This window comes from Notechis scutatus, chromosome 4, assembly GCF_049901735.1.
Source record: "Notechis scutatus isolate UNSWTSFEM ecotype Mainland chromosome 4, rNotScu1.2, whole genome shotgun sequence".
NCBI lineage: Eukaryota > Metazoa > Chordata > Lepidosauria > Squamata > Elapidae > Notechis > Notechis scutatus.
Genome location: NC_142012.1, coordinates 18,424,246 through 18,440,737, shown reverse-complemented (window position 1 = coordinate 18,440,737; position 16,492 = coordinate 18,424,246).

The window sequence follows — 16,492 nt, the reverse complement described above, 5'->3', positions numbered from 1 at the left end:
TAAAAGCACAACTATAATGACATGGGAAAATACCCGAACAAAGCTGAATACCATACATATACATATAGATATACATATAGATATACATATAGATATAGATATAGATATAGATATAGATATAGATATAGATATACATATACATATACATATACATATACATATACATATACATATACATATATATATACATATATATATATATATATATATATATATATATATATATATATATATATATATATATATATATGACAACTTGTTTATGGTTATTACTCTAATTAGAGAAACATTTTTCCATGGTCTGCAAGCTCCCAGAGGCTTTAAGCCATCATTCAAAATGATGCAAGCTCCCCATTTTTGCAGTAAGATAAATTGAAAATGAACGAGATTCTATAAAAGCAGTCTTGTGTTGTTCAGATATGCTCCATTACAAGTTAGCATTTATTTTAAGACCATATTGGCGTTTCTTAATATTTCATTTAAACAAGATGAAAGAACAGCATGGTCCTAGCACAGAGGTGTCAAACTCAATTTCATTGGGGGCCGCATCAGGGTTGTGGTTGTCCTTGGGGCACTGGATGGCCATGGCCGACTGGGAGGGAATGGCTGACTGGGAGGGCATGACCAGCTTGACACCACTCCCCAAACTGCTGCCATGTTTCCTCTTCACACTGGGTATCCTGGGGCAAAGCTATGCTGGCCTGATCTTTCCTCTTCGCACTGGGTAGATAAGGATGGCCCCATGGGCCAGATCTGACCACATCATGGGTTGGATGCAGCCCACAGGCCTTGTGTTTGACACCCCTGTCCTAGAAGGTGGGAGAAGTTAGTCTGTGAAGGTTTGTATCTTAACCCCAGCATCTTTTTGTTCCAAAGGACGATTCAGGAGTACATTTTGAAGAGATTTATTTGTTCTAGGAGGCTGGGATAAAACCTAAGTTATCATCCATGATGCTTTGTAATACCTGAATGGTTTTCTATTATGCAAGCTTTCATTTGTACCCTTCATTCCATTGTACCTTTTAAGTCTGGTTGTAATTTTTGTTATGTGGTACATCGACTCCTTATTTAGTGGCCGAATTCTTTGTTTACAGTATTTTTTCTATATTTTTTTACAAAAGCAATAAACAAAAAAGGAAAATGTAGAGAAAATCTCTTTAATTATATTTACAAAATTCTCTCTCACTCCAGTTACAACAAAATCCCTAATTTTTTATCATCCTTTTTCCCCCCCTAATGATCAAAACCACAAATGATGAGTGCAGGTTTTCTATTTCATGTAAAGGGATTTTCAGTTGAGCCTAAAAGCTTAGGCCTCATTTCTTTAATCAAATTTAGTTATATTTGCAAGTTTCATCTCCACCAACCATTCCTCTGTTGTAGGTCTTGTTGAGCCATTCCATTTTTTTGAACAGGTAAATAGCTTTGCTGCACTTTCCACATATGAAAACAAAGTTCTGTGACTGTGTGTGTGTGTGTGTGTGTGTGTGTGTGTGTGTGTGTGAGAGAGAGAGAGAGAGAGAGAGAGAGAGAGAGAGAGAGAGAGAGAGAGAGAGAGAGAGAGAGAGAGATCATTTAATTCAAAAGAGAATCTGAGTTGCAGCAAGCAATTCTCACTGTGAAGCCAGTCTAAAAGTCTTAATTTTCCAGGCAATTGTATTAAAAACAGCTGCAGGTAAATATACTGTAGTAGATTAGTTTCATCACTGTCAATACAGTATATGAAAAAAAAAATCTAGCTGTCGAGTTTATCGTTATTGTTAAATATTAAAGCTTTTGGAGTGAAAGCCTTTCTCAAACACACTAAAGAAGCTACAACTTCCAGAAGGGCTGGCTCAGTTGTTTTTAAAAAATTTCTTCACTGTGTGCACATGGACAAATGCACAAACCACTCTCTCTACTGGACCCTCGGTGGACTGTGAAGAGGTTTTGCTAGTGTACAGTGTAGGTATATGTGTACAGATAACAGGAAACATCTTCAAAGCAGCTGAGCTGAGCTGACCTTCCAGAGAGAACAGCTGCTTTAATACTTCGAGGAGGAGGAACTTCACTCGCACCATTGGGCTTTATGAAGTTCCAGTTGAATGCTTTGCAATCCTAGTTATTATTTTCTAAGTGATATTGCATTCAATAAGTACAGATCAACATTCACTTTCTACAGTATAAACAGGCACTTCTCTTGGTCAATTCCAGTGGCTTGCTTAGTTCCACGAGTAGAATATCAATTCTGTCAAAACTGTGAATGTTTAATTGACTTTACACTTTCTCCCTAAATAGGTTTCCCATGTGAGTCTCTTATTATCTTGTGAGTTTGTTTCCTATTACTGTATTATAAGTACCCACCATCTCAGTGAAGTGATAATGTTTGTTCGAGAAGCTAAATTAACAAAATAAACTACTATAGACCTAATCCTGATCTGATTGACATGGCATTCCTGAACTAATGCACAGATTATATTTTACATCTATGGGAATTTTCAGGTTTGTTCCTAACCAACCTGACATTTTAAAATTATTATAATGCATGTGAAATAACCAAAAGGCCAAACCGAGAGGAATGGGGCAGTACTGCCCTATTTTAATAGCTAGATCTGTGTAAAACCTGATCAATTTTGAAATAATCATACAGAGGAGAGCAATTATTTTTAAAGTGGCATAATTTATTGTTTTAATATAGGCATGAGGAATCTTAAATTTGGCTGTGGAAGAATAGGAATAACAACAACAAAACTAAAATGCTATTTTGATTACATATTCCTCTGTGCTATTAATGTTTAATGGAAAATTAGCACATCATTTTGTGTCTTTTAAAAGTCACATAATCTTCAAGAACAGTTTCAGTTCTTGAAGAACTATGAAAACAAGTATTTGAATGAATAAACTGTAATAAATCAATTTAAACCAACGAACCAGTTTCTGAAAATATTATATACAATGTTTAAAGAAAATTTAAAGATTCTCAAATTGAAATAAGGATAGGTGTCATCTACGTATCTGAGCCAGAGTTTGGGTTTGTGATCATATTTTTTTTAGAGCTTGTGTTTCAAAGTGTTCCATGTAGAGGTTTGCGATGACAGGTGAGAGGGGTGATCCCATGGGTGCTCCTTCTATTTGTTTGTATTTTTGTCCGTTGTAGGTGAAGTATGTATTGGATAGACAGTGATTGGTCAGATCTAGGATGTGCTGAGGGGGTTGTATTTGTTTTGGATGGCTGTCAAGGCTTCTTTTATTGGCACTTGGGTGAAGAGGATATGACATCGAAGCTCACTAGTAGGTCGCTGGGTTGTAAGTTTTGTTTCTTTATGATCCTCGATGAACTGGAATGAGTTTCTTACATGTGAGTTGATGGATTCTGCATAGGGCTGTAGTTGTTTGGCGAGAAATTTGGCTAGGTTTTGTAGAGGTGAGCCTATGGAGCTGACTATTGGTCTAAGTGGAGTTCAAGCCCCCACCTGAACAGAGCACGCCTCCAGCCAATCAGAACACGGCCAGCCCCCCAACCAATCAGAACACAGCCAAGCCTCCAACCAATGAGAACACATCCCCACCCAATCGGAACGCAGCCAAGCCCCCACCCAGTCAAGTCACACCCCCACTGGCAGTTAGAAGGAAGAAGCAGCTGAAAGCTCTCATCACTCTGAGAAGCACAGAGCCGAAGAAGCAATATATGTGTGTGTGTGTGTGTGTGTGTGTGTGTATGTATGGCCTTCAACTTTGTTCGGGTATTTTCCCACGTCATAATAGTGGTGCTTTTAAAGTTGTAGCAACGTTTCAGCAGAATCTCATCTGCCATCATCAGGCTTCTGTATGCCTGACTCACAGACAAACACAATACAGAAGCCTGATGATGGCAGATGAGATTCTGCCGAAACGTCGCTACAACTTTAAAAGCACAACTATAATGACATGGGAAAATACCCGAACAAAGCTGAAGGCCATACATATAGATATACATATATATATACATATATACATATATATATACATATATGGTGTTCGGCTTGGTTCGGGTATTTTCCCACGTCATTGTAGTTGTTCTTTTAAAGTTGTAGCAACGTTTCAGCAGAATCTCATCTGCCATCATCAGGCTTCTGTATTGTGTCCGTCTGTGAGTCAGACTTTTACAATGGTTTCAGATTTGAATTTGGGGCAGCCTATTGCTGTGCCAGAATGGTTTTTCTTCATCCTGATTGGTTGGGAGTCTTGGTCTGTGTTTATTGGTCTCGGAGTTTGCTGTGTTCTGCTTGATTGGTGTCTAGCTAAACCTAGCTAAACACCTAGCAAAAGAGCTACAGCCCCATGCTGAAACAGCAGCTTCTCATGTAAAAAACTCATACCACTTCTTGGAAATGATCAAAGATCTACACGTGGAGCAAGAAGATCTGCTTGTAAGTTTTGACGTGGTTTCACTATTCACTCAAGTCCCGATAAAAGAGACCCTTGAAATCATCAAAAATAAATACCAACCAGCTAAACACCTCATGGAACTAACAGAACACTGCTTAACCAACACATATTTCATATACAAAGGACAAAGATACAAACAAATAGAAGGAGCTCCCATGGGATCACCACTGTCACCTGTCATTGCAAACCTGTTCATGGAAGAATTCGAATCCAGAGCCCTGGCCAATGCCATCCTCAAACCCAAACTATGGTTAAGATACATCGATGACACATTCGTGATTTGGCCCCATGGACAAGAAAACCTAAACAATTTCCTAACACACCTAAACAGCGCACACCCCAAAATCAAGTTCACCATGGAAACAGAAACAAACAAACAACTACCATTCCTAGATGTACTAATCTACAAAAACAGATGGCACACTAGGACACACCATATACCAGAAGAAAACCCACACCAACCGCTACCTCAACGCCCAATCCCACCACCACCCAGCACAGATAAACTCCGTGGCTAAAACACTAATTACCAGAACCAAACGCCTGGCAGACAAGACACACATTAAGACTGAACTATGCACCCTGACTAAAGTACTGACAGCCAACGGCTTCCACAAAAGCAAAATCACCAGCTTGATCCACAAAAACACACTGAAACATAATAGAGACCCAGAAGATGAACAGACCTATGGAACAGCTGTCCTGCCCTACATAAGAGGTACTACAGACAAAATTAGTAAGGTACTACACAGACATCACATCAGGACTGCCTTCAAAACAGACAGAAAAATAGCAGCCATCCTTAGCAACCCCAAAGATAAAATTGACCTGGAAAACCAAGGCATATACATAAGTCCCCTGTGCATCATGCCCGGCCACATACATTGGACAGACCAATAGAAGAATAAGCACCCGCCTGGATGAACACAAAAATGCAGTCAAAAAGCTGGAACACACTTCCTCACTAGTCCAACACATGGAAGCCACAGGTCATAGCATCAACTTCAATGGCACCAAAAACCTGGCCACTATAGAAAACCCTAATCACAGAATCATCAGAGAAGCCATAGAGATTGAAAAAAGACCAGAAAGCATGAATAGAAGAGATGATTCCACCAGGCTGTCAATCATTTGGAAGCCTGCACTCACAAACAAAAAAATCTCCACACCACAAGCCAGGCAAACACCTGGGCACAAACAGATCCCCCCTGATACCTCCAGCTCAAACACATCCCAACCAGGCACCCAGATGAAACCCAGCTTCCTAACTAATGATAGCCGTCCATTTACCCGAAGCCAAGCTGCACTAAAAGCCTCTAATACAGGAACACAATGTTGCCAGCCAAGCAAGACAAAAAAAGCCACAAAACAGACAGAAGATATTAGAGACACCAATCAAGCAGAACACAGCAAACTCCGAGACCAATAAACACAGACCAAGACTCCCAACCAATCAGGATGAAGAAAAAACCATTCTGGCACAGCAATAGGCTGCCCCAAATTCAAATCTGAAACCATTGTAAAAGTCTGACTCACAGACGGACACAATACAGAAGCCTGATGATGGCAGATGAGATTCTGCTGAAACGTTGCTACAACTTTAAAAGAACAACTACAATGACGTGGGAAAATACCCGAACCAAGCCGAACACCATACATGTAAGTACCCGCGAAAACTTAAGAAAACATATATACATATATACATATACATATACATATACATATGCATATACATACATACATACATACATACATACATACATACATACATACATACATACATATATATATATATATATATATATATATATATATATATATATATATAATGACAACTTGTTTATGGTTATTACTCTAATTAGAAAAACATTTTTCCATGGTCTGCAAGCTCCCAGAGGCTTTAAGCCATCATTCAAAATGATGCGAGCTCCCCATTTTTGCAGTAAGATAAATTGAAAATGAACGAGATTCTATAAAAGTAGTCTTGTGTTGTTTAGATATGCTCCATTACAAGTTAGCATTTATTTTAAGACCATATTGGCGTTTCTTAATATTTCATTTAAACAAGATGAAAGAACAGCATGGTCCTAGCACAGAGGTGTCAAACTCAATTTCATTGGGGGCCGCATCAGGGTTGTGGTTGTCCTTGGGGCACTGGATGGCCATGGCCGACTGGGAGGGAATGGCTGACTGGGAGGGCATGACCAGCTTGACACCACTCCCCAAACTGCTGCCATGTTTCCTCTTCACACTGGGTATCCTGGGGCAAAGCTATGCTGGCCTGATCTTTCCTCTTCGCACTGGGTAGATAAGGATGGCCCCGTGGGCCAGATCTGACCACATCATGGGTTGGATGCAGCCCACAGGCCTTGTGTTTGACACCCCTGTCCTAGAAGGTGGGAGAAGTTAGTCTGTGAAGGTTTGTATCTTAACCCCAGCATCTTTTTGTTCCAAAGGACGATTCAGGAGTACATTTTGAAGAGATTTATTTGTTCTAGGAGGCTGGGATAAAACCTAAGTTATCATCCATGATGCTTTGTAATACCTGAATGGTTTTCTATTATGCAAGCTTTCATTTGTACCCTTCATTCCATTGTACCTTTTAAGTCTGGTTGTAATTTTTGTTATGTGGTACATCGACTCCTTATTTAGTGGCCGAATTCTTTGTTTACAGTATTTTTTCTATATTTTTTTACAAAAGCAATAAACAAAAAAGGAAAATGTAGAGAAAATCTCTTTAATTATATTTACAAAATTCTCTCTCACTCCAGTTACAACAAAATCCCTAATTTTTTATCATCCTTTTTCCCCCCTAATGATCAAAACCACAAATGATGAGTGCAGGTTTTCTATTTCATGTAAAGGGATTTTCAGTTGAGCCTAAAAACTTAGGCCTCATTTCTTCTTTAATCAAATTTAGTTATATTTGCAAGTTTCATCTCCACCAACCATTCCTCTGTTGTAGGTCTTGTTGAGCCATTCCATTTTTTTGAACATGTAAATAGCTTTGCTGCACTTTCCACATATGAAAACAAAGTTCTGTGACTGTGTGTGTGTGTGTGTGTGTGTGTGAGAGAGAGAGAGAGAGAGAGAGAGAGAGAGATCATGATACCATTTAATTCAAAAGAGTATCTGAGTTGCAGCAAGCAATTCTCACTGTGAAGCCAGTCTAAAAGTCTTAATTTTCCAGGCAATTGTATTAAAAACAGTTGCAGGTAAATATACTGTAGTAGATTAGTTTCATCACTGTCAATACAGTATATGAAAAAAAAAATCTAGCTATCGAGTATATCGTTATTGTTAAATATTAAAGCTTTTGGAGTGAAAGCCTTTCTCAAACACACTAAAGGAGCTACAACTTCCAGAAGGGCTGGCTCAGTTGTTTTTAAAAAATTTCTTCACTGTGTGCACATGGACAAATGCACAAACCACTCTCTCTACTGGACCCTCGGTGGACTGTGAAGAGGTTTTGCTAGTGTACAGTGTAGGTATATGTGTACAGATAACAGGAAACATCTTCAAAGCAGCTGAGCTGAGCTGACCTTCCAGAGAGAACAGCTGCTTTAATACTTCGAGGAGGAGGAACTTCACTTGCACCATTGGGCTTTATGAAGTTCCAGTTGAATGCTTTGCAATCCTAGTTATTATTTTCTAAGTGATATTGCATTCAATAAGTACAGATCAACATTCACTTTCTACAGTATAAACAGGCACTTGGTCAATTCCAGTGGCTTGCTTAGTTCCACGAGTAGAATATCAATTCTACTCAAACTGTGAATGTTTAATTGACTTTACACTTTCTCCCTAAATAGGTTTCCCATGTGAGTCTCTTATTATCTTGTGAGTTTGTTTCCTATTACTGTGTTATAAGTACCCACCATCTCAGTGAAGTGATAATGTTTGTTCGAGAAGCTAAATTAACAAAATATACTACTATAGACCTAATCCTGATCTGATTGACATGGCATTCCTGAACTAATGCACAGATTATATTTTACATCTATGGGAATTTTCAGGTTTGTTCCTAACCTGACATTTTAAAATTATTATAATGCATGTGAAATAACCAAAAGGCCAAACCGAGAGGAATGGGGCAGTACTGCCCTATTTTAATAGCTAGATCTGTGTAAAACCTGATCAATTTTGAAATAATCATACAGAGGAGAGCAATTATTTTTAAAGTGGCATAATTTATTGTTTTAATATAGGCATGAGGAATCTTAAGTTTGGCTGTGGAAGAATAGAAACAACAACAACAAAACTAAAATGCTATTTTGATTACATATTCCTCTGTGCTATTAATGTTTAATGGAAAATTAGCACATCATTTTGTGTCTTTTAAAAGTCACATAATCTTCAAGAACAGTTTCAGTTCTTGAAGAACTATGAAAACAAGTATTTGAATGAATAAACTGTAATAAATCAATTTAAACCAACGAACCAGTTTCTGAAAATATTATATACAATGTTTAAAGAAAATTTAAAGATTCTCAAATTGAAATAAGGATGAATAAAACTTCACTATGATGCATGATCAGTGAAAGAAACATCCAAAATTTATTTATAATACATCTTGTATTATACAAAATAATTCAGGTGTAATAATAATTTTTCTGCATGAACTAAAAAACTAAATAGGTCAGGACACTTACTACATGCTGATTTTTGACTGTAAAATCAAGACTTCTGTACCAAGTATAAGACAAGGACTTCTCAGAATGGAATTATTTTGGAAGCTTTGATAGGAAGTGGCAGGTTTTTTTTTTTTCACTTTTATAATTTAAATAGCACAAAGTATACCATTGATTGAGAGGTCCCATGACAACATACAGTTTCTTAGAGGAATTGTAATACTCTATTAAATGGTTTTAGTGAAAGCTATGATTTTTTGGTGACTTCTCCTTTGCCATTAGTAAAGTGTAATCTTCTAATTATTTTTTTCATCATGCTATTTCTGGTAACTCCTAATTAACACTAGAAAATAATAAAATCTTAATGAATTTCTAATATTACCAAGACTTTATCTGAAGCCAGATATGAATATTCCCAGAAAAGTTAAAACTTTGCCCTAAACGAAGGTTTTATTGAATAAAGGAATTTATGCCAAGTTCTGTAAGAAAAGCTTTGAAGACCCTTAACACAGTAAACCAGTCAGCTGACTGGAAGGTTTTTTTCCTTGGGTTAAACAATGAAAGGTTTACATTTTGAAATTTAGCTGTAAGGCAGGGGTCAAACATCACGTGACGTATTGGGACTCCCTCCCCCTTTGCTAAACCGGGTATGGGCGTCGCCAGTGCGTGATGCATCTGGGCCATGGGACGGGAGTTTGACAGCCCTGCTTTAGAGGTATAGATATTATTCTAGATTACAATTTTCTAATGAATATTTTTGTTTCTTGTTGCTAAAATGATAGAAAAACATACTCTCTGCTGTCAAAGCTTTGAGCTTAGTCTTGATGCCTTTAATAATTTTACTTTTGGAGTTTAATATACTGTTTAAATAGACTTGCGTTCCTCATCATAGTAGCCTAAACACTTGCAACAGAGGCTGGATTCCTGTAAAACAACCTCTAGCTTTTTATAGTCATGTGCAGTGTTACTTTTTCGTTAGACAAATAAGGTTGAAAGCAACATTACATTCTCCTAGAGAGAAAAAATACCAAGCTCATTAGAATCCCAGGAGCTACTGTTCTCATGAAGTAATTGACCACGTTACTATAGATGGTTAAGTATCGTAAAGTGAAATCAGAGAATGCTTTGTGCTAAGGCTAAATACAGTATCAGATAAACCTCGTTGGAAAAGATAGAATTGCAGTTCCTATTGATGGTCTCCGGCTTGGAAAGAACATCAGGCAATCTTTGCACACAACTTTGTCAGCTATTGTTTTCTGCCTGCTGATGAAAGAGAAAAAAAAGAAAAATACCAAATACAGGCAGTCCTTGACCCAGAATTTATGTTGCTAAGTGAGAAATTTGCTAAGCTCCATTTTACAACTTTTCTTGACACATTTGTTAAGTGAATGCAGTTGCTAAATTAGTGGCACAGTTTTTAAGTGAATCTGGCTTCTCCATCTTGGTAGAGGACCGCAAAATGAACCCAGGACACCGCAGTGGTCATAACTATAAGTCAGCTGTCAAGCATCTGAATGTAAATCACGTAACCATGGGGATGCTCCAACGGTCCTAAGTGTGAAAAATGGTCAAAACTTATTTTTTCAATGCTGTTGTAATTTCAAACAGTCACTAAATGAATTGTTGTAAATCAAGGACTCCCTGTAATTTGTTACAGGTAAAGATATATGGCCACTTTGCTGTGATGGTATTAAGCTCAGAGATGGTATAAAAACAAAGCATTGAAAATATAATTCCACAGATATGTTTATTGATGTGTACATCTGATCAAGTTAATGAATAGGCTTTTTTGCAACAACTGAACTGATAGACAAATGACAATAGAAGCAGTTACATGTTTAGCAAAGGTGAGAAGTTTTAAAACAGAGCAATACAATAAAATGAGAACTGATACCAAGATCACTAGAATATAAATGGATTGAAACAAAACTTCACAAAAAATGCAGAATAACCAAATCCAACTTTCTTCATCTTGCTTTTTGAAAATCACTCCAAAACTCTTGATTATCAGGATATGAAGACCAAATAATCTTTAATTTTTAACTTAGCTCTTGTACCAGAGGGACATTGGTCTATTTACAAAGAACGTTGTACTAATTAATTACAATATGCAACAGCTTGCATAAATAGGTTTTCATAAATCCTGTCTTATAAAATAAGTGGCTTATTAGCTATGGAAAGTATTCATAAACTATCCATTCAACTCTCCTCCTCTCCTCCTGTGTCCTATTTTCCATTTTTAATAGCAGCAGCAAACTCAAATCTTATTCAATCTGGCAGAGGCTGAAATTTCAGTTCTCCAAATTCTCAGTTACGGAAAGGCTATGCATTTACTGAATGCAGAGCAAAATAACTTTTCAAATTCCGGACATTTGCCACTAAATCAAAGTCACCTTATTCTACAAATTGTAATTTGCCCTGTGAAATGTTGATTGGTAACCATATTTCTCCTACAATACATAAATGTGGTATTTATATATGAATGAATCATATTTATTAATGAATGAAAAAAATCTAAAGAAGCTAAGGAATAGAGAATAAACCTCATATGTATGGGCTAGATACAGACTTAGAACAGATCCATAAAAAAACAACAGAATCTAAATTAAATATGGTTAATTTAAATTCCTTTGGTTATAATAGACTATTTTGGCTAACTCTGATCCAGTCTATTTATTCCATGCTTGTAAAATGAAAATGCTGGAATACTTACAACACTGGAATGAATACTATTGAATAATTTTACTTGATTGAATACTTTTACTTTGTGATGTCATCGCATGACACAACTTACACAAAATTCAATATAATCCTCCTCTCTTTAGTAAATACTTGGGAACTCTAAATTGGTTCCAATATGGAAATATTATTATGCAAAATTATCATAGTTCAGCTATCACTGATCCATAGTACACACCAAAACCATCCACTAGGAGTCCCGTGGCCATTCTGAAGACATATTATGGAGGGCAACTTGGCTACAAGAGGGCTTCAAGTTAATGTATTCAAATTATGCTTTTCTTTGTTTAATGCTTCAGTATTGTTCTCAGGTATCATAATTTTTAATTTCTTAAGGTTAGAATTTCCAAAAAAGTAGTAGCAGCCAATGTCTCTCTGGATTCCCGAGGTCAACAGCTGTAAATGGCAGGTGTAGCAATGTGACCCAAACTCCATTCCATTTGTGTGAAGTGTCAATGTCACACAAAAGTGGGAAGCATGAACCATGACACTAAGTTCATATCTTGCAAATTTTGACCTTTCTCCTACCCTCATAAAGATCCTTGACACAGCCTTCATGGAACACTTACAGTTTATTTAAATTCTTTGCTCATTTGGGAACCTATCCACTTATTCTTTTAAATCTTTGTATTAAAGAACATATTATGCTATCAGTTGTCTTTCTTTTTGTCTCTTCTCCCTACTGTTATCAAAAGAGGAGCTGAGATATACAGGATGAAAAATTAGTTCATAAATTTACTTATATATACACAAATGCACATAGAGGAAGCAAACAAGCATTTCAACATAATTCAGTATGTATTTTACATACACATGATTAAAGCAGCTGATGACCAAACCATAAAAGAAAATAAAAACCTTCAGTACTTACTATAGCAATAGTACTTAGACTTATATACCGCTTCATAGTGCTTTACAGCCCTCTGTAAGCAGTTTACAGAGTCAGCATATTGCCCCCAACAATCTGGGTCCTCATTTAACCCACCTCGGAAGGATGGAAGGCTGAGTCAACCTTGAACCTGGTGAGACTCGAACTGCTAAACTTCTGGCAGAAGAATTAGGCTGTAGTACTGCATTCTAACCACTGCGCCACCACAGCTTATTATCTAAGAAAGCTGGAATTAAAATCCCCCACCTTTTTCTGTATGTTACAACAACAAAATAAGTGCTATGTGCACACAATGTAAATGATTAGTAAGGACTTAATTTATGTAAATCTGATCTTACTTCAATCCTATCTATGTGTACTACTTGGACTTCTTTTAATATCTGATATTATTTCAAGACAATGTGCATATGCTTCCTGAACACTTACAGAACTTTTCATCTCAGTGATTATTTCAATACTTGATAAGTAAAGTTTATTTTACTTTTTTCTGCATTTGACAAATGTTTCTTTGATAAAGAGCTGGATTCTACCTGAACTGATCAATTAACCAAAATCTTTGTCCCCACCTGCAAAGCAGCTACAAACCGAATTCTAAATTTGCTAGGTATCAGGGTCCACCCTCTTTACTTTCTGCAGTATCCAAGAAGCTGTTATCGTTTATGGCATTTAAATAATAATGCAAAATTTGCTACAAAGTATTGGATTAAGGCGAAGTATTACTTGATTATAAAAACCAATCAGCAACGTTCCACTTTTTTTTTTAGATTTACTCTCATTAACAACAAACATCTAGCTTCAATCTTTTATTATATACTTTAATTCAACTATTTCCAACCTTGTGCCCATGAAATAAATTCTGGATTGAAAATGTCAGCTTCACAACTGAAACACAACCAAAAGCTCTCAGAGCAATTTGGCTAATTAGTTATCCCTCTTTCTATTTCATGTGAAGTCATAAACCCTACTTCTTCCCATGTCTTTGCTTCTACAAATTTAAAGTTTATATAAATACATCTTGAAAACCAACACCCAGCCATGTTCTTTTCTCCCATTTGTTGGAATAATCTTTAATGTTTCAGATGTTCACAGAGTGAGCATGTTTCTTGCACAGAGGCTTATCCTTCTTGGAGAAGAATGTCTGGCCCTCCAAACTCTCACAGCAAACCTGAAATAGCATAAAATTAATTAAAGGCCAGTGTTCCAAAACTTTATACATAAAATACAGGTCCTCTCAGTACTCAATGCCTTATTGAACTAACTAGATTTCTTTGCTTTTTGTCATTGTGAATTATTACATAAAAATGGGATCTGCAAGAAAAGTGGTGCAAAATGTTCTTGTTCAGATCTTGATATTGACATCCAAGTTTTGTAATCTATTTATCATCTTCTCAAGTTTTCTTCTTTTTTTGTCTGGTTGAGAATCAACCACATTCCATGGCTACTAACAATTTTTCATTCTCTATCAGGGATTGAGAATTTTGCTCCACATTTAAAGAATTTTTTCTAAGTATATTGTTGACTTGGGGGGGCAGTGGCCTAGTGTGCAAACACTCAGCTCTCACTCAAAAGGTTGAGAGTTCAATCCAAGGTAGTGGCAGATATTGCTCTTCTAGGGCAGTGGCCCCCAAACTTTTAGGTACCAGGAACTGGTTCCAAGGAAAGAGGGTTTTCTATAGACCAAAGGGAGTGTAGTTTCATGTGCTGCCGTCATCCCGCGAATGGGTCTTTGCTTGTTTGTGGAGCTCTGTTTCTGGCATGCTATGGACCACTGCAGGTTCAGGGTCTGGCAGTTGGAGTAAAAAGAAAATATATCTGCTGCAAACTACACATGGTGTCAGAAAGGGCATCTGGCCAGTAAACTTTCAGCTCCATCCAGTTGCCCCAGCTATATCCCAAATTAAGGGATTACAGGGCCATAAAAAAGGAGAGTTTATTATTGATGTTTGCATAGTTTCCCCCATCTTTATACTACTTTTCCTAATTGTTGCTATTAAATGTTTCTAAACTGTATTTTACAATTGCAATCATGCCAAAGTGATACATGGTAAAACAAAAATCTAACAAAATTGTATAATAAACATCAAATAATAAGACCGCAATGGAACACTAGGTGTTACATTATATTTTTTTAGTCTTTGAAAGTCAACACTAGCACCATGAATAGGCCTGGAAATAAGATAATAATTGTTTCTAATGTTGAACATAATATAGGAATAACCAATATTAAATACTAAGCTTTCATTAGCATCTGAAATTTTAACCCCTCTTGTAATAATAGTCCAACATCTAACACATTACATGTTGCCTGGACAAGATCAAAGTGTGAGTAACTGAGTAGCAACAATTATAATCCCTGATGAACTAAACAATGGAGTTCTGTTTAAATGACTATTGCTTGCACATTTGAACTTCTTCATGTTCTTGTTAACAAGAAGCTGCAGTCACATTCATGATCTGCTTGTGGGCTCTTCATTAGAATCTGTGGAGGACAGAATGCTGGACTAGATGCTGGATATTTTGCTCTGTCAGCTTGGCTTATTCTTATCTTTCCACTCTTCTCCACCTCCTGCACATTCATAATACGGTTTTTATACTTACTGAGCACACAAAACAGGTATCGTGCCAAGTATGGCCCAAGGCTTCCAGAAATCTGTCCCCAGCTTCAATAGGGAACTCACATCCATGGCACATGGAACCAAATAATGCATAATAATCTGTAGAATACATAATGTGGACACTTAAAGAATAACAGCAATTTCAGCAAAATCTACAAGAGAATAAATGCTGTATGCCTACAACAGTGGACAAAATTTTTGTAGACTTTTTCTCTTTGAAGTTTACCAAGCTACTATTCCTTGTAGGAGGATTAAATATTTTGCTATTTGGCAATCTGATTAAGGGTATAAAATTAAATTATCACCACCAGATGGCAGCAAAGAAAATATAGATAATTCTTTGCTGCTCTCCAATGTCTGTCCCGATTTGGTAAGATGCGTAACAATCACAGCGAAGTAGCTTTATGATAATTATTAGGGACACTGTGACTTTCCAAATAAACTTTTTGCATCAAACAATTTGATTCTGTAAAAGGACCAAGATGAAATACCATTCATATGGTAATGGATATAATAAAAGAATCACATGCAGGGCGGAATTTATCAAAGATTTTCCTAAGCCATGTGACTATTTTGTACATTTTTTTTTAATATTCAGTACACACTGTATGCATGTATTCCAATAACTTATTTATTGCAGAGGTGAAAGGGCCAAATTAAAATTATGCACAATTTATTTAAGATAGATGGTGATTTATATAAACAATCAAGTACACCCATTTCTCCAGCTACCAACTCCATGCTGGAAGTTAAATGAGAAGTACTTTATCAACTCAAGGAACTTGCCAAATTTGTATGCTATCTTTGATATGACACATTATTCAAATATGTTTATTTTAAATCTGACAAGCTCTTTCATCTCACAATATCATACTGAAAATGAATGTAGATCTGTTTAACTTGGCTCCTGCTTAGACTTTTAAGAGGTTTACAAGCTTTCTATGGAACAGTAGCCAGAACAGACTGAAGAGCTTCTGTTTTCTTTCCTTTTCAACCTTAGACACATAGTCTTAAGATTTTTCTCCTGTTACATTAACCATGGTAACAGCAGCCTAAAATAATCTGTGCAAGGAAAGTCCACAAAAGGCAGATCAGAGATGCACGATTTCCAAGTGCGGACATTGAATTTGTATCTTTGATTTTTCACCTGAAATTCCAGCTGAAGAGGGACCTCCCATGAAAACTCGTGGGATGAATACTTCAATTATTTT